This window comes from Erinaceus europaeus, chromosome 2 (assembly GCF_950295315.1).
Source record: "Erinaceus europaeus chromosome 2, mEriEur2.1, whole genome shotgun sequence".
NCBI lineage: Eukaryota > Metazoa > Chordata > Mammalia > Eulipotyphla > Erinaceidae > Erinaceus > Erinaceus europaeus.
Window position 1 is genome coordinate 170,617,493 of NC_080163.1, and position 18,487 is coordinate 170,635,979.

The following is an 18,487-nucleotide window of genomic DNA, read 5'->3' on the forward strand; positions in this document are numbered from 1 at the left end:
ATCAAAAGGGAAAGAGGAAGTAAAGAGGGAGAAGAGAGAGAGAGAGACCTGCAGCACTGCTTCACCATTCACAAAGCTTTTCCTCTGCAGGTGTGGTGGGGACTCAAATCCAAAATAAATTTTAAGAATCTAACTCAACTCATTTTGTGTTGATGGTGTTAGGGTTTAGAGACAGACTTAAGTTTGAATAAAATCTAGAGACAGGATGTAAAGTTCAAAATCTCAGAGCCAGAAAAAGAAATAGGGCTTTGCCCAGACCCATCCTGCTACCTGCAGGATGAGACTGCATGAGAAGAGGACAAAGCAGTAGGAATATAATGTCCCTTTGGAATATATATCCCTTGGAATATAATATCCCTTTGGAATATAACATTTTAAAAATAGGCCTACTAGCTATCTTCAAAACAGAGACCCCAAATCTTCATCTGCAACATTCCAGCCTTTAGGTTCATGGTTGGTCAACAATTTGTTTGGCTTTATATGTCAAGTCTTTTTTTAGCCACCAGGTTTCAGATGCTACCAAAATGCCTACTGGACTTCCCTGGACAGAAGACTCCACCCATGTGTCCTGGAGCCCCACTTCCCCAGAGCTCTGCCCCACTAGGGAAAGAGAAAGACAGACTGAGAGTATGGATCCACCTGTAAACAACCATGTTCAGCATGGAAGCAGTTACAGAAGCCAGACCTTCAACCTCTGCACACCATAATGTCTCTGAGTCCATACTCCCAGACAGTTAAAAAATAGGAAAGCCATTGGGAGGGGATGGGATACTGAGTTCTGGTGGTGGGAATTATACCCCTCTTATCCTATGGCCTTGTCAATGTTTCCATTTTATAAATAAACCTTTAAAAAAGAATAGCATATATAGAGAGTTGTATGCAAAAATAATCAGTGGAAGCTTCTTTAAAAGCAAAAAAATGGGGGCAGGTGGTGGTGCACCTGGTTAAGTGCATACATCATAGTGCACAAGGACCTGGGTTCAAGCCCCTGGCCCCCTACCTGCAGGGGGAAAACTTCACAAGTGGTGAAATATAGCTAGAGGTGTCTCTATCTCTTTCCCTTTCTATATGCTCCTCCCTTATCAATGTCTCTTTCTATCTAATCAGTCAATCCAGACATAGATAATTAAAAAAAAAAGAGGCATCACATGCAGAGAAACTCCCCTCTCCCTCTAAGCTGAGGGGAGACATTTGCAGAGTTTCTTCTGCCCTAAACAAAGTGCTGGGTGAAGATTTTGCCTCTTATTTTGTATTTCCTCTCACCTATAAAGGAATGCAAATGGGAGGGTGGGGTAGGTGGGGGTTCACTGGGTTTAGTGCACATAGTATAAAAGCACAAAGACCCATGCGATTATCTTGGTTGGAGGCCCTGGCTCCTCACCTGCAGAGGGACACTTCACAAGCAGAGAAACAGGTCTCTATCCCTCTCTATATACCCCCTCCCCTCTCAGTTTCTCTCTGTCTTAGCCAAAATAAATAAATAAATGAATCAATAAATATATGGCTGCCAGCACCAGTGGATTCATAGTGCTGGCCCTGAAAGCTGGTGATAAGCCCAAAAGCAAAAAAAAAAAAAAAGAAAGAAAGGAAAAATAAACAAAGAAAGAAAAGCCAAGAGAAAAAAGGGGGGAGTCAGGCACTGGTATACTTGGTTAAACACACAACAATGCACAGGGACATGGATTCAAGCCCCTGATCCTCACTGCAGGAGGAAAGCTTCAAAAGTGACTAAGCAGGGCTGCAAGTGTCTCTGTCTCTCCCTCCCTCTATCTCCCCCTTCCATCACATGTCAAGTTCTGGCTGTCTCTATCCAATAAATAAAGATAGTTTACAAAGAAAATAAAATTAAAGAAAGGAAAAAGTTAAGCTACTAAAAACAGGCTTTCCAGAAGCAGTTTGTTTCCACTCATGTGCTCTGTAACAGGGGACCTCAAAAAAGAGCTTTCTTACTTCAAATGCCAATTTGATGTAGACTTCTGTCATGTAAATTAATTTTTCTATTATTATCATTATTTATTTAATGGATAGAAACAGCCATAAATTCAGAGGGAAGGTAGGTGATAGGGAAAGAGACAGAGACACCTGCAACATGGCTTCACCACTCAAAAAGTTTTCCCCTTGCAGATGGGGGTCAGGGGTTTGAACTTGGATCCTTGTGCACTGTAACATGTGTGCTCAACCAGGTGTACCACAATCAGGACCCCAGGACTATTTAAAATAGTATCTTGCCAAAAAGCAGTTAGCAGTCACACTCCAACAAGACTGTTCTAACATCAGGAAACACTTGTAAACACCCCACCCCCCCACACACATGCACAGACAGGCTCCAGGGGGCAGAGGAAGCCAGTCTGACCTGGGAGTGAAGTGGGCAGGGCATACATGTGGCCCTGGATCCTTCCACCTCAGTGGGCCCCCTCCCCTCCTCTTTCAACCTTCTCAGTTCAGATGACAGATTTACAAGCAAGATAAAGGGACCAAGCCAAGAAGGAAAGGAAGATAATAGAATATTAACAGGGGTTGGGCTGTAGCATAGTGGGTTAAGCACAGGTGGTGCAAAGCACAAGGATCAGCCTAAGGATACCTGCTAGAGCCCCCAAATTTGATTCCTTAATAAACCAGGCCCCCAAATTTGATTCCTTAATAAACCAGGCCCCAAAATTTGATTCCTTAATAAATCAAAGATACAGTAAGCACATTCAGTAATATTACCTTAATATCATGGACTTCATATCCTACCCTGTGGTCAGTGACACTATTCTGGGTGAAATTGTAGGTCTGCATTCTTTCTGACTAGGTCCTTGTTCCAACCTGTGCAGAGATAGAAAGGAATTCACATTTTAATATAATTACTATCTTTATACTACAATGGAAAAGGCACCGCAAATTCTTTTCTAAGGATTTCTATTTCTGAACGTCAGGCACATACAATTGACAAAGAGCAAGAGTGGAAGGAATTTAATTGTTTAAGACTCTTGTTATCTCAGGTTTACTTATGGAGTAAGAGTGTTTCTTTTTCTTTTTTTTTTTCTTCCTGCACTACAAATCCACTGCTCCTGCAGGCCATCACCCCCCCCCCGCCTTTTGTTGTTCTTTTTGTTTATCATTGTTGCTGGATAGGACAGAGAAATTGAGGGTCCGGGGAGACAATGAGTGGGAGAGAAAGACAGACACCTGCAGACCTGCTTCACCACTTGTGAAGTGACATCCCTGCAGGTGGGGAGCTCAAACTGGGATCCCATCCCCTATCCTTGAGCTTTGTGCCATGTGTGCTTAACCCGCTCACTGCACTACCACCCAGCACCCAATAGTGCTTCTTCAGTAGTTCCAATTCCAATCAAAGCCAAATTATCAGTGGTACTGGGAGGAAGAGGTAGAGTGGATAAAGTATAGGATTCTCAGGCATAAGGTCCGAAGTTCAATCCCTGGTGCCACATATACCAGAGTAACGTGCAGATCCTCCCTGCTCCTCTCTCTCTCATTAATGAATAAATAAGATCTTTAGAACAAAACAAAAGAAAAATATCTCTGAAGATGGGTAGGTTGCACAATGGAAGAAATTAGAGCTTCTAAATTTTAGGTCCTGAGTCCAATCCCAAGCACTGCATATGCTAGAGTGCTGCTTCTGTGCCCCTCTACCACCTTCTGTAATTCATGAAATTAAAATAATTAAAAAACTATATTTTACCCTCATCAGTCCGTTCTCCAGCAAGTTTACTAATGTGTTAACTCAAATTTCATCCTCAAGCTATTTCTATTCAGGATTTGTATCATAACTATCTAAAGAGAAAATTGGTTTAAAGGTCATTTTTATGAAATTTTTTATACACACACAATTATTTTGGTTTTTCTTATCATGGAAAATTTATATACATCTTTGTGTATGTGTGTGTGTGTGTGTGTGTGTGTGTGTGTGTGTGTGTGTGTGTGTAAAAGTCATCTTATTACAACATGTCATCCATTTCACAAATAAGGATGGATTTTTTTTAGAACAAAACTTTAGGTCACAAAGGGTTAGAGCATTGGCAAACTGAAAGCTACCAATGCATCAGCAGACCCTGGTCTACTTACTGTGTCTTTGGTGCACATGCTTGATCTCAGCAAGACCTATGGGGCCCCAGGGGGGAAACTAGCAGATGTGTTCTACTAATGAAAGCTAGCAGCTGCTGAATCAGGCAGAATATCCCCAACAAGGAGAGTGGACCAGCAAGAGGATCCCCAAGGAGCAACTGACCATCAATAGAAGCCTAGAAGGCAGGATAGCAGTTGAAAATCATTGACTCCTGACCCAGCAAACTATGGAGACTTTCAACTTTTTCTGGCTGTTTTCTGCTCTTAGTGAATTTGCACAATAAAGCCATCTCCAGACTGTACACAGTTTAAACGGATATCACATATTTAGACAATTACAAGGTATTGAGAGACATATCTACACCATTGACCACTATATTTACAACATCTGTTTATAATCTTTAAAGACCATTTGATGAATGTGTGTATGTGTGTGTATAAGCACCTAACTTACCTATAACCTTAGCCAGATAGATCAAAATCGACTGGCCCTGTCAGTATCTAAGATACTGTTATTAGCAGACAGCCTTAAACAGCAGAAAGCATAGTGAGGTCAAGTATATTACAGTAAATCCCAATCACTGGAATTTCAAAGAAAAACAAGCTCAGCTCAATCAACACTACCTGAGCCACCAGGCCACTACGCACTGCTGCTGACAGTTACCGTGGATTGTCTCCACAGACACCATGTCTGAGATGTCAACCTCCCATCTCCTCTTATGGTGAGATCTTTCCTCACACATGAGACCACCTAGTTCCATTTCCACAGCATGTTTTCTAACAAAGTTACAGAGTAGACATAGGCTGGGGCCTAGGATGCTGGGAACAGGTGTACATGTCCCCCTAAGTAAGGGGCAATTACATGCCTCAGACAAGAGTCCTTCATAGTCCTTCTCGATTAGACTCAGACCTCACAAGCCTGGAATTTAGTGGAAGGGTCTAAAGAAGGCATCACACGTACTTGAGGATTCTTATTCATTAAATGTTTTGTCCTGCTTCCCATCTTTCTGACTTTCAGTCACCAAGTTCCAGGTGCTACTGTATTACCCTCCTGACTTTCCTGGGCAGACAACCTCACCAACATGACCCAGAATACAGCTCTCCAGAACCCTGCCCCACCAGGGAAACATAAATACAGACTAGGGGTATGGATCAACCTGTCAATATCTATGTCCAGTGGAGAAGCAATTACAGATGCCAGAACTCCCACCTTCTGCACCCCATAGTGATCTTTGTTCCAGACTCCCAGAGGGATTTATGGGAGGAGAAGTGAACCAGAGGGCTCTGTACCACTATTCCACCAGGATCCAAACTTTTTGTCACCAGGAAGCTTGTTTTTATAGCATCAATGAAAGGGAAGCGAATTCGGAAAACACCAGAGGAAGCTTTGCACAGTTTCACTTATCTGAGAGAGAAGGGGGGGTAAAGCCTCCTGGAAGTAGTAACAGATGCCAGGGAGTGAACTAGAAAGGGGGTAAAGGCAGGACCACTATAAAAATTGGGGACAGGATATATATATACATATACATATACATATACATATACATATACATATACATATACATATACATATACATATACATATACATATACATATACATATACATATATACATATACACACACACATACAGATAGATTAGTCATAGAATCAGCCTATATTGGTGATCTTGGGAGAACTTTTCTCTCAGATAAGTGAAACTGTGCATAGTTTCCTCTGGTGTTTTGCACATTAGCTTCCCTCTCACTGAAGCTATAAAAAAAGATTCATGGTGACAAACACTCCCAACATCACCCAGGTGAAATGGAGGAGTCAGGACACTGAATTCTGGTGGTGAAAACTGTGTGGAACTGTACCCCTATTACCTTACAGTTTTGTGAATGAATATTAACTATCTAATAAAAATTAAAAATACATTTTAAAAGTAAGTAAGAAAGATGAGAACTGTCTGGCAGTTAGTATGTTGAAGTGTTATAAAATGAGGTAAAAGCTAGAATAGAGGTAGGAAAGACCCTTCAGGAACAGCAAGATGGCCGAGCCAGTCAGTTGCCTGCTTTGCCCTGTGCACCACCTGGGCTCAGGTCTGGGTCTCACCACACTGTAGAAGACGGCAGTGCTGAGAGCTCCCCCCTCGCTCTGTCCTTATCTGAGAGAGAAAAAAAAAACAGCCCTGGAGGAGTGAAGTCCTAGGTATGATAAACATAGAGATATTATGGAAGAAAGAGAGAGAGAGAGAGAGAGAGAGAGAGAGAGAGAGAGAGTGGTACTTCCTTGAGTACCTTTGTATCCACAGGCCAACAACCTAGTTGGTGGAAGCAACAATTTCCTACACAGAGTTCATCCTAATATTTAGTTGTATTGATACCTCTTCAATATAACACATTTAATTGTCATATGAAGTCTGATTTTATAAAATTTTAAATGCATTTATTTCTTCATTTTTGCCGCATGGGTTTTCTATGGGGGTTGCTGTCTGTGTGATACATTTAATGCTCCCAGTGGCCAGCTTTCCTTTCATTGTTTTTTACTCATTATCTTTTTATGACAGAGACAGAGAGAAATAGGCTGAGAGAGTGTGAGATAGAAGGTACAGGGAAGGAGAAACAGAACTCTCACTGCAGGCCTGAGAGTGAGGCAGCTTCCACTGTGAAGGACACAAGGGACGAGGCCAGCCTGCTGCCAGCCTGCTGTGTGTCTGTGTGTCTGTCTGTGTGTGTCTCACACCTGGGCAGTCACCCACCACAGTGCACAAATTGCCCTTGATTTGTGCAAACAGAGGAATCAGTGCAAAGACCAGGCCCCAGTTAGTGGCTCAGCTGGAAGAGTGCACGTGTTACCACCACAGTCCTACGTGTGTTTGTGTGTGTGTGTGTGTGTGTGTGTGTGTATGTGTGTGTGTGTGTGTGAAAGAGAGAGAGAGAGAAGGCTTTATGATCTGATGAGCAGTGCTGGAAGGGTCTCATATTTCATGAGTTCAGTGAGGAAAGCACTGTTCAAACATTACATTGTATTTTCTTTCAAATAGCTTATGAGATACTAAGGAAAAGGTAAGAAAGAAAGAGAAGTCTGAGGAACCCCTCAGCCTGGTCAAGCACTCAGATGATGCAGCAGGGCAGTGAGAACAGGCTTCTCCCCATCTCTTCCCCACACAGGCAGACACAGACACAAACATACCTGTCTGGGGCTCAGCACCCTGATTGTTCTGACCAGTGACTCACTGATGTTAATCTGTATGTTTCTTGTCTGTGATCAGATGGAGTGCATCTTACCAGAGCTGTTTAAGACAAGAAGTGCTGGAGGGGTGGAGCAGAGTGGGGCGCACCTGACTCAGAGCACTAGTTACAAGCTGCTGGGTTCAAGACACTGGTCCCCCTGAAGAGGAAGAGCTTCACAAGCAGTTGAAGCAGTGCAGCAGGTGTCTCTCCTTCTCCTTCTCTATCTCTCCATCTGCTCATTCACTCTCACTTTCTCTGTCCCTGTCCAGTGAACTATAATAAAATGATTATTAAAAAGAAAATGAAAAAGAGTGGACGCCACCTAGATTCCCATCATGAGATGACTTGACTGAATAAGGAGTCATGGGATAGATGTTCCATGAAATACTACTCTGCAATCAAAAAGGACAAAATGGATGGAACTGAAGTGATCATACTTACCAAAATAAGTGAAGATATGAAACACAACCACCAGATGGTTTCACTCATATGTGGAATCTGGAGATTTGATTTACAAACTTGTCAAAAAAAATTCAAACAAAACAGAAGCAAGCAAACTGTGAGACTTGTGAGAACTCTGGTGGTTGTCTTTGGGAGAGAGGGGATACAGTACTCTGGTGGTGCGGAACTGTGCACTGTGATCACAATCTTGTAACAAAATTAATAGCAAATTAAAAAGAAAATGAAAGACCTAATAATAAAAAACAGAAAAATATAGCAAAAAGCTAAGGCATCTATCTATTCTAGGCTACATCAAGTCCTCTAGTGGTAACTCGGATGTGTATCTTTATACTAGAGTTGAAGGACATCATAGAATATGTACAACTTGAACCTGAACTGGAATTGGTGTATTGCACCAAAGTAAAAGACGGGTGGGTGGAAGGGAGAATACAGGTTTAAAAAAGGGTAACAGAGGACCTAGTGGGGGTTGTATTGTTATATGGAATAGTGGGAAATGTTATGCATGTACAAACTATTATATTTACTATCCAATGTAAAACATTAATTCACCATTAAAGATATTTCAAAAAAAATAAATAAAACTAAAAAAGAAAAAAAGAAGAGTATCTACAACTCATTTGCTATTGGATTGTTTATTTTAAAAAATGGGTTTATGGAGATAACATTTCCTTTGTGTACACACACACACACACACACACACACACACACACACACTCTAATGTTATACCCAGAAGTTCGAGTCCTGATCTCACACAAAGAAGACCAGAATCACATGCAATAGTAAGAGCCTTTATTAGGAAGCTTAAGCTTAGGCCAACACCCTTCCAAGCAAGGGGAGAGTCTGCGACCCCAATACCATCTCGTCTCACCTTTTCAGAGTTATCACAAGGTGGGCACAGCTGGAAATATCCACAAGGAACAACTGGCTTCACATCAACAGCTGCTTTCAATATTCGGGGCCCCTATCCAACTACACAACTACTTATGCTCCTGGAAATAGTGTGTCTCTGACAGCACCCATGTGAATATCTTGCTGTGATATTTACTGTTTAGAATTATATAATGATATAACTACTGTGTGAAATGGGACAAGGCTTGTGACATTTCTATTATTTCTAGTAAAAGCCTGAAAGTCTACAGTCATCTCAAAAGAAAACTATTTTAATAATGAAGAGTGGTGGTGTAACATGCTTCAGGGAGTCAATCATGCTGTCAGCTGGTCAGTTATGACACTAACCTTTGACTGATGACATCACTGCCCAGGGGCCTTGGCTACAGGGGAATCTTCAGTCTTGAAGACTGAGCTGACAGTGCAAGAAGTTCTGTGTCCAGCTCTCTCTTTAGCATCAATGAGTGAAGAATAGAGGATGTCTGAGTCTACCAGAAAGTCTTCACAGCTTTCAGGGTGTCTGGGCTGTCTGTCCTGCTTCAGGTAGAGTCTGTTCACATGCCCTGTGTGACCGGCAGAGCAGGAGGAGGGCAGTCCCAGGACGTGCTCTGTGTGATGCCCACTGACAGAATCCTCAGCTTCAGCCCTGGTCTCATGAACAGTTACTTGTGCTCATGAGATTCCCTCCTGCTGATGCCAGAGAGCAGACTTGACCTGCTAGGATCAGAGTCCTGTGGGCTTACTCAGGGCACAGCCACAAATAGCTTTGTACTTCCTTGAGTTGAGAAACATTTGGATGTTTGATTTATTATTTGCTGATTGTGGGATTCCTGCCCCCCACAACCCCAAAGTGAAGACTGACTTAAAGATTAGAGTCAGTTTTCAATAATCCTGTTATCTAAGTGTATATGTTAAGGTGAGACCACAATGGAATGACCTCTTCACACTCTTGGAGTCCATGCAATCTGACCTCTATAGGTCCCACGTATATCTGTTTAAAATTATTTTTATGACATAGGAAGAGAGACAGAGAAGAGAAGAGAAAAGAAGCAAAGAGGAAAGAAAAGGGGGAGAGGAATGGGTAGAGAGAGAAGCAGAGTCACAGAGGCAAAAACTGCAGATGATACTTGGGGTTGATGATTTTCCCACAACACTCTAGACACTGTGCTGCCTTTAGGCCTTGGCCCTGAGCTGGGTCTTTTAAACATTTCTCATCCTCTCTCCTTTTATTTTTTATTCTTATATTGGGGGCCAGTGTTAATTCACTACAGTGCGGATTGTTGACACAGGTAAGATTTCTCATCTCCCCATGAGAGGGATCTGCAGAACACTTTCACCCCTCACTCACCTCCTTCCCCAGCACCAAGCACCAGGACCCCAATCCTCACTCCCACTCACTCCCTCTTAGTGTCTCCTTTCTCCCAGGTCCAGTGACTCGGCTGTTTCCTTGTCCCCTGACACTAATGTGACAGTCCCTATGTCCTGTCCTTCAAGCTGCCCTCCATCTCCACTGGCCCTGAGTGACCTCAACTCTCATAGGAGCTCTGTGTAGCTCAGGACTCCTGAGTGGGGGTGCTGAGTCCTTCTGGGGGACTGAGATTCCTCTGCAATGCTGTGAGTGCTGGCATCAGCATGAGCCACTATGTCCGGAATGCCCACTGACATGCTGCCCTGTGGGTCTGCTGCGTTGCAGGACTTCGGTGGAAGAGAGTGGCCCTCAAGAGGAGAACATCCCAGTGATGCCTCGTGGTTGCATCCTGCTTTTCGGCCCTGCCAAATTCCAGAAGGGGCGGAAGTGGCAGAAATGACAAATGATCTTATATTCCAAGGTGCTGCTCATCTCCAACACGAAGTGCATACCTGCTCCCCCTGATCCTTACCCCACAGCTGCTGCTTCTCTGCTGCCCTGAGGACAGAAGAGGTGGCTTTTCTACAAGTTTTCTGTCCAGCACTGGACAGGCAGCAGAGGGGAAGCAGGGAGACTGGGCAGGGCCCCGAGTTCTGAGGAAGGGCAGCCAGGGTGGAGAAGGTGAAGGAGAGATGCAGAGTCAGAGGCCAGCAGGGACCCAGCCTGGAGGACCCACCACTGGCCTGCTCTTCCAACTGGGCACAAGGGAGACAGGACAAGCCACAGCCAGACATGCTTCCCAGGACTCACAGACACTCACACTGAATTTCTGCAAAGTGTTTCCATTCACAGCCTGCACATGGTGACGGGGACCTGGGAATGAGGAAATGAGTAATTCATTAACTGAATTTATTTTGTGTGACACAGGCAATGAATTCAGTCAGTGGACAACACTGTTGAGCAAAGTCCTCTTCAAATTTCTTTTGAAAGTACCTGAGAGACAAGAGAAGGATATGGGGAAGGGAACAGAGAGGAGAGACACCCAGTGACAGCTCCCACTATGCAGTTCCCTTTGCTCGTGCACAAGGTCCTTTTCATGGTACATGAGCCTCTGCCTGGCTTTATGATGGGCACAGCATTCAGGCAGCTTTTTACGTTTGGCCAGACTTTAAGTGAAACATTATGAATAAAACACTAAGAAAGCAAGTTTGAAATAACTTGACTTTTTATCTTTTAAACTAATAGTATTGTAGGTTTATGGTTTAGTACAGTTCTTGACACAAAGGTAATCTTTACATTGCACCTTGATAGGTATCTACAAAACACTCTCTTCACTGACTTAGGTCCTTTCCCATCATGCTCCAGGACTCCACAATCACCCCCTGTCCCCCACCCCCAACCTAGCCCTCTCCCTGCCCTCCCTCCCTAGAGTCCTTTCCTTTCGCTCAATACACCAAACCAGTCCACGTTCTGTTACGTGTTTCTCCTTTCTGTTGTTGAACCTTATGTTCTGCCTACAAGTGAGATCATCTCTACTCATCCTTCCCCTTTTGGCTTATCTCATATGATTCCTTTACGTTTCTAGGCTGCACTCATTTCAGGACCAGTCTTCCGCCAGTGGCAGAGTATGTTGAGTCAACCTCCCTTCAGAGGGTGGGGCAGTCCCTACCATTGATGTTCCACATTGAGGGCAAGGTCCTGTAGAGGCCCACAAGAGGTTTATGGTGTTGCTCCTGATGGAGATGACCAGTGACAGTGCAGAAAGGTCTCTGTCAGAGGTCTAGGCCCACCGTGTCTATGTGGGAATCCCAGGATTCCCTGACTTGGGCCCCAGATGATGGGGTGGCCTGGTGGTGACCAAGAGAGCCATCATTGAAGTCTTCTGGTCTCTTGCCCTTATTCAGCTTTTGTTGTCCTTACTTTGTCTGACAAGTTTAGCCTTAGTGTGATCAAGGAAGTGAAATAGGAAGTGGGTGAAGAGGTATCTAGGTCTAAGTATAAACTATTTGATTAAATACTTTATGGTGTCTTTATTTTTTGTTCTACTTGCTTGCTGCACTTATTGACTCATTGTAAACATGTGCACGCTTTCTTTGAGGTAAATATTTTCCCTCTAACTTATGGAAAGGTATGCAAAGCCCTTAGAAACTGAGACTGGGTGGCTGGCTGGTGGCACACCTGGTTCAGTGTGCATACTTATTACCATGCCCAAGGTTCTAGGTTCAATCCCCACTCCTCATCTGCAGGGGAAGCTTCATAAGGAGTTAGCAGGGCAGCAGATTCATTCCTCTCTTCAACTCGGTCTCCCACCCTCTCAATTTCTCTCCGTCCTCTCAAAAACAAACACACAGAAACAGGGGAATGATCAGTAACAACAGTGGATTCATCAGGCAGCCACTGTGATAACCCCAGTGGCAATTGAAATAAAGTGACATGGAAAATACATCTTAACTCTTTCAGTCTCATAGAAAATATATTTAACTGAACTTATAATGCATGACTTATTTCATTAGTATCCTCAAGCACTTTCAGGGTGACAATAATTACCTAATAAGTTAATTACAATTTTCATACAATTAATAAGGGAAATATGATCATGGATCATTATGATTAACAAAGAAGACACTACATGGAAAGATGCTAAATGAGTGCAAGGTTCTCTTAGAGAGCTCATAAATATAGGGGGGATATCTAATTGTTCTATAATGTTCAGGAAAATGGCTGTTTTTCTCCCACTGGTAAGGAGTGTTCAGGGACATCCTGGGCTGGGCTCCAGTCAGCACAAAGCATTCAGGCCCCAGCCCTCCCTCTGCTGTGCTCTCAAGGCTCAGCTCAGAGGGCAAGGAGAAACCCAGCTGCTCCCAGAATGCTGGAGATGCAAGCTAACTGTACTGTGCTCTGTTCCCTCTCCAGGTTCAAGGGTCACTTCAGAATCAAGTACTGGGTGCCCCTGATGGACATTTGGGTGGCACCCAACATGAAGAAACCCAAGAAAGTCTCAAGAATCCGCCCATCGCTGGTCTTGGGCTGGGCTGACCGCAGCTTCGTTGTCTCTTTTAAGTAAGACTGCAGCCAGTCATCTCTCTCCTCATGACTCTCAAGGGGGAGCACAGCTACATCTGGGGGTCTATTAGCCAAACGTGCGCTGACCCCCTCAAAAACATCTGTGTGCTGTCAGCTGTCCCCAATGGATCAGATTCAGCCAAACACATACAACTGCTATGCCCTATGAAGGTGGGGACCAGGGGCTTGAACCCACATCCTTGTGCATGGTAACATGTGCAGTTAACCACCAGTATAACTGCCCAACCCCCAACACAATTTATCCTCCATCTAGAATTTTTTCTTTCCAACCCAGCAAGCTGTCTGTAAAAGAGCAGGGCCCTCACCACCCAGTAGCAGGACAGGCCTCCAGACTCACACAGTCCCACCAATAACCACCATGTCGATGTTTACACTGGCTGGCAATCACAATATGATTGTGTGAATTTTATGCATTCTAACTTTCTTTCTCCTCTTGGATTTCAGATCAGCTGAGAGGATGGAGCAATGGTATAAGGAGCTTTGTAGGTATGTCATTAGTTCACATATTTCAAATCATTTCTTAAGAATATTCTGTTTATTTTATCAATGAGAAAGGAGGAGAGAGAGAGAGAAAGAACCAGGTATCAGTCTGGTACATGTGCTTCTGGGGATTGAACTAAGGACCTCATGCTTGAGAGTCTAATAATTTATCCATTGTGCCATCTCCCAGGCCATGGTACTTCAAATCTTCAAGTTCTCAGAATGCAGAGTCCTAGCAATCAGTGCTTCTCCCTCTTGTCCCCCTTCTCTCCATGCTGTTATGGGAGGTAACATCACCCTGGACCATGTATTAACCTGCCATGTCTTAAGGGCATGTTTGTCTGTAGGGTGGTTGTCAAAGCAAATGCATCTGCCAGCTCTACAGGCCAGTAAGGTTCTGGCCTGGACTCCAGGCAGGAAAGCTGTGAGGACGGGATCTGCAGCCCTGGTCTTAGTGACCTGACAACATAGCTTTTTTTTCTTTTTCTGGTATCTGTCCATTCTCCAAAAATACATTTGCATACTGTTTCTCTCATTAGATCTTGCATATATCTTGAAAAAGTTGATATCTTGAAAAAGTAGCGGAAAATACTGAAGTAATCAGCCAAAACATAAGTTGATTAGAAAACAAGCTAACGCTATTATTCTGTTTTGGGTCACTGTGGACTTGATTAGCAACATTTACAGTGAGAACATGGACTATGTGGACGCCATCTTGGAATATGCGAAGGACGACATCAATGTAAGTGTTTCTAAGACTAGAACATACATGTACATTCCAAGCTCCTGCCTTGGACAGAAATAGGTCTAGAGATGAGGGAAGAATCCAGAATGTACCAGACAGGAAAGTGTATTTCCTGCAGACACAGAAAAGGAAGCTGGGACTATATGCAACAATAATTAATTTGACTTAAACATGGAGAGAACATGGCACCTGAAATGTCACGATTTTTTTCCAGAAGGCTTCTTGTGTCAATCCTTGATGTCTCTTGTACTGAACTGTTTTCAAGAGACAGCTTTTCTATTCGCATGGATTTTTTGCATATACAGAGTGTTCTGTGTCGTTTCCAGTAGATTATTTACCCCTGGACAGGGTGATACTTTTAAGTGAAGAGAAAATATTGACCCCAGTTTTCTTTATTCAACTGGAAAAAAGCAAGAAAGGGTGTGGGGGGAGACAGTGGTGCACCTGGCAGAGTGCACATATCACCATGCAAGAGGACCTGGGTTCAAGTCCCTGGGTCCTACTTGCAGCAGGGGAGCTTCCTGTGAGGTGAAGCAGTACTGCAGGTGTCTGTCTAGTCCTCTGCCCCTTTCTCCCCCTTATTTCCTCTCTATGAAATAAAATGAAAAAAGAAGACGACGGTGACAGCCAGGAGCAGTGGAGTCATGATGCAGCCACCAAGCCCTGGTGGCAATATAGTTCTTTGTGTATCATTTGATTTCTGGAATTGCAGTGCTGTATCCAAGATATTTATAATGAAGAACAAAGAATTTTTTTTTTTAGTCTCCAAGTTTATAGCTGGGACTAAGTACCAGCACTAAAATTCTACTGCTCCTGGAATCCGTATTTTTTTCTCCATTTTACTGGATAGGACAGACAGAAATTGAGAGTGGGGAGGAGAGAGACAACCGCAGACCTTCTTTGTTGCTAGTGAAGCAATCCACTTACAACTAGGGAGTTAGTGCCTTGAACCCGAGTCCTTGCGCTGGTCCTTGTGTTTAATACTACATGTGCTGAACCAGGTATGCCACTGCCTGGCCCTCCAAAAACATTCTCTTGCCTACATTTTCACTAGTGACTGAATAATAGTTAATAAGCTCACATAAATATAGGGGTAGATTTCCATGCTCACCCCACTCCAAAGCTCTGTGTCTCCCATAACAAATAACTCCATAGTTCTCACAAACATTGAGCTAATTTGACACTTCAATTTGGGGGAGGGGGACTGAACGTGATTACGCTTAGTGAAGTGAAAAGGTGAAAGCTAGTAGGTGGCTTCACACATTTATGGAATATAGAGAAATGAGTCATGTGAACTTGAGCATAGAAAGTTTGAGTATCTATCTCAAATGTGTCGATTTACTTCTCTCACTGAGTTAGGATCCTTAGTCATTATGAGCTCAGGTAGTTCTTCTTCCCTGTTTTCTGTATTGTTCTCATGAGATCTGCTTACAGATATATTAGACCCTTTGATAATGCATGCAGGTTCCTTGGGCACTGTGTGCTCTTTGTTCAATTCTCTATCGCCTTTGTGGTGGAATGATTTATACTGATCTATTATAAAACCAATTCCTCCTCCACTCTTGTCTCCACTAGCAACTTAGTGTGTCGAGAATATGCCTTCCACGCACCTGTTTGAGTTCACAGATTATAATGTGTAAGGACCTGGGTACCAGCCCTCTTCCCCACATGCAGGGAAAAAGCTTTGTGAGTGGTGAAGCAGAGCTGCAGTTCTCTCTCTCTCTTTTCCCCCCTCTCTCCCCCCCTTTTACCCCATACCTATTTCTGGATGTCTCTAATAAATAAATTAAATTAAATTAAATAAAGAATAAGCCTTTCCAGCTGGGCGGTTAACACAGCGGGTTGAACACACAAGTCCTCATCTACAGTGACCCAGAGGGGAGACATCACAAGCCTGGAAGCAGTCATGCAGGTGTCTCTCTCTGTCTCTTCTCTCTCTATGTCCCCCTCCTCTCTCAATTTCTCTCTGTCCTATCAAATAAAATAGAAAGGAAAAAATGGCTACTGGTAGTGGTGCCTGCCTAAAGCTCCAGTAATAATGCTAGTGGAAATAAATAAGGACTGAATATATGTGACTTTCAGATATTTTTTAAGCTACTAAATGATTGGTTTTAAATTACTTCAATTTCTTCGCTAATTTTTATCCATCATGAACATATTTCTGTTTATATCATGTCAATAGGTGGAGTAGAAGTTTGTGGTTTTTTTCTTTTTTCTTTTGCATAATTTGAGCATCTGCATCATGTCAGGGTTGGCCTTCACTCTGCAGCATTGATGACACTTTCCTGCTTCTTCATATACCAAGCAATGCTTCTCATCACGTTGGGGGAATTGTGGGTTTTTTCTTTCCAATAATTTGATTAGATAGCTGACATATTTTTTACAGTTTAAATTTTTAAATATTTATTTATTCCATTTGTTGCTCTTGTTATATGTCTGTAGTTATGATTGTTGTTGTCATCGTAATTGGATATGACAGAGAGAAATGGAGAGAGGAGGGGAAGACAGAGAGGGGGAAAGAAAGATAGACACCTGCAGACCTGCTTCACTGCTTGTGAAGTGGCTCCTCTACAGGTGGGAGCCCGAGAATCGAGTCGGGATCCTCACACCAGTCCTTGTGATTAGTGCCAAGTGTGCTTAACCTGAGGCACTAAGGCCCGACTTCCAAGATAGTTGGCACTTCAAATTACAAATTACTCACTCAACTGGGAGTTACCTGTGTGTATATCCTGAGACTAGAGAGCAAGCAGGAAGAAATCCACATATCCTTGTCAACACACTTCTGAACATGCACTGAAAACCCAAGGAATCAGTAAACTCTAGTGTCGACTCAAACCACCGTCACCCCCAGGGTTCAAGTCGCTTTGGTGCTGGACACAGTGCTCTCTCTCTCTCTGGAGAAACAGAGTTGCTGGGAAATGTGTTCTTCCAGAGCTCACTCCCAAGGTTTATTGTAACCCTGACTTCTTTCTCTCCCAGGACTCTGAGGAAGATGATCAGGGACCTGTGAATTTCAGAATGGAAGAAACCACAGAGTCACCTGCAGGTGAGTGTCAGGGCAATCTGAGAAGAGGCTGATTGCAGTGAGACATTAACTGCAAAGACTCAGAGTAAATGGTTTCCAGCTTCGCTTCAATACCTTCTGACAGGGAAAAGCACAGGCAACAGGCCTCCGTGCATTCAACAGACAGTGACCAACGCACTGCTCTGTAACAGGCTCTAGGGACAGTCCTTGCTTCTCTACTTCTTTCTCTGTGGCAGATTGGGCTGCTCTGTAGAGCTCTTCCTCATGAGGAATTCATGGCATTCCAGGCACAGGAATGTATAAAAGCATCTTCCTCTTTATTTTGTCAACATTGTTCTTGGGCACATGTGAGGGCAGGGTCTCCTGTCAGATTCACGGACACAGAGACACAGAGACACAGCCTTCTTATCAAAGAAGGTCCAGGAGAAGGTCCGTGTGTCATATTCTACATGAGGTGAGTCTCTTCATGGTCAGCCTGGACCTAGACTGAGGTTTCTCTCCATCTAGATGTCAAACATCTGCAGGAGCATGAAGTGGGCCAAATGCCAGCCACTGAGGAGCTTCCACTTGAAGTCGATGACTCCCCCAGCCTGACATGTGGAGACCATCAGGGGAGAGGGGACACCCTGGGTTCCTGTAAATGCCTCCTACCAAGTCAGATCTTCCTTCCTGAAACAAGCTCATGACCCTGAAAACCAATCCCATGGGGGGGACACAGAATTGGCAGGAACCCAGTAGCCCCCAGAAACCATGCACGTCTCCAAGAAAAACACAGCTCCCTTGCCATGCTGTGGACACACTATGTGGTCATGATGGGCTCATCACAGCACCTCAGCCTGAACCTATGCTTGGATTTCTCTCCTCACAGACTGTGACTATCACCATGAAAATGGAATGGCATCACCGCCCGTGACTGAGGACCTGTCACAGGAACAGGAAGACTCCAGCTCAGCTTCCAGGCGCCAGGAGTCCTTCCTTTTGGAACAGCTACTAGAGGACACCCCAGGTCAGCTCCTCCTCAAGCCCAGGTCCCCAGGTCAGGTCAGCAGGGGAGAGGGGAACTGCACCCTTTGCTGCAAGTGCCAACTCTCTGGCCATCTATCCCCTCCTGTAAACAAGCTCAGGACACTGAAAACCAAACTCCCTGCGGAAATGGGACCAGAATATACAC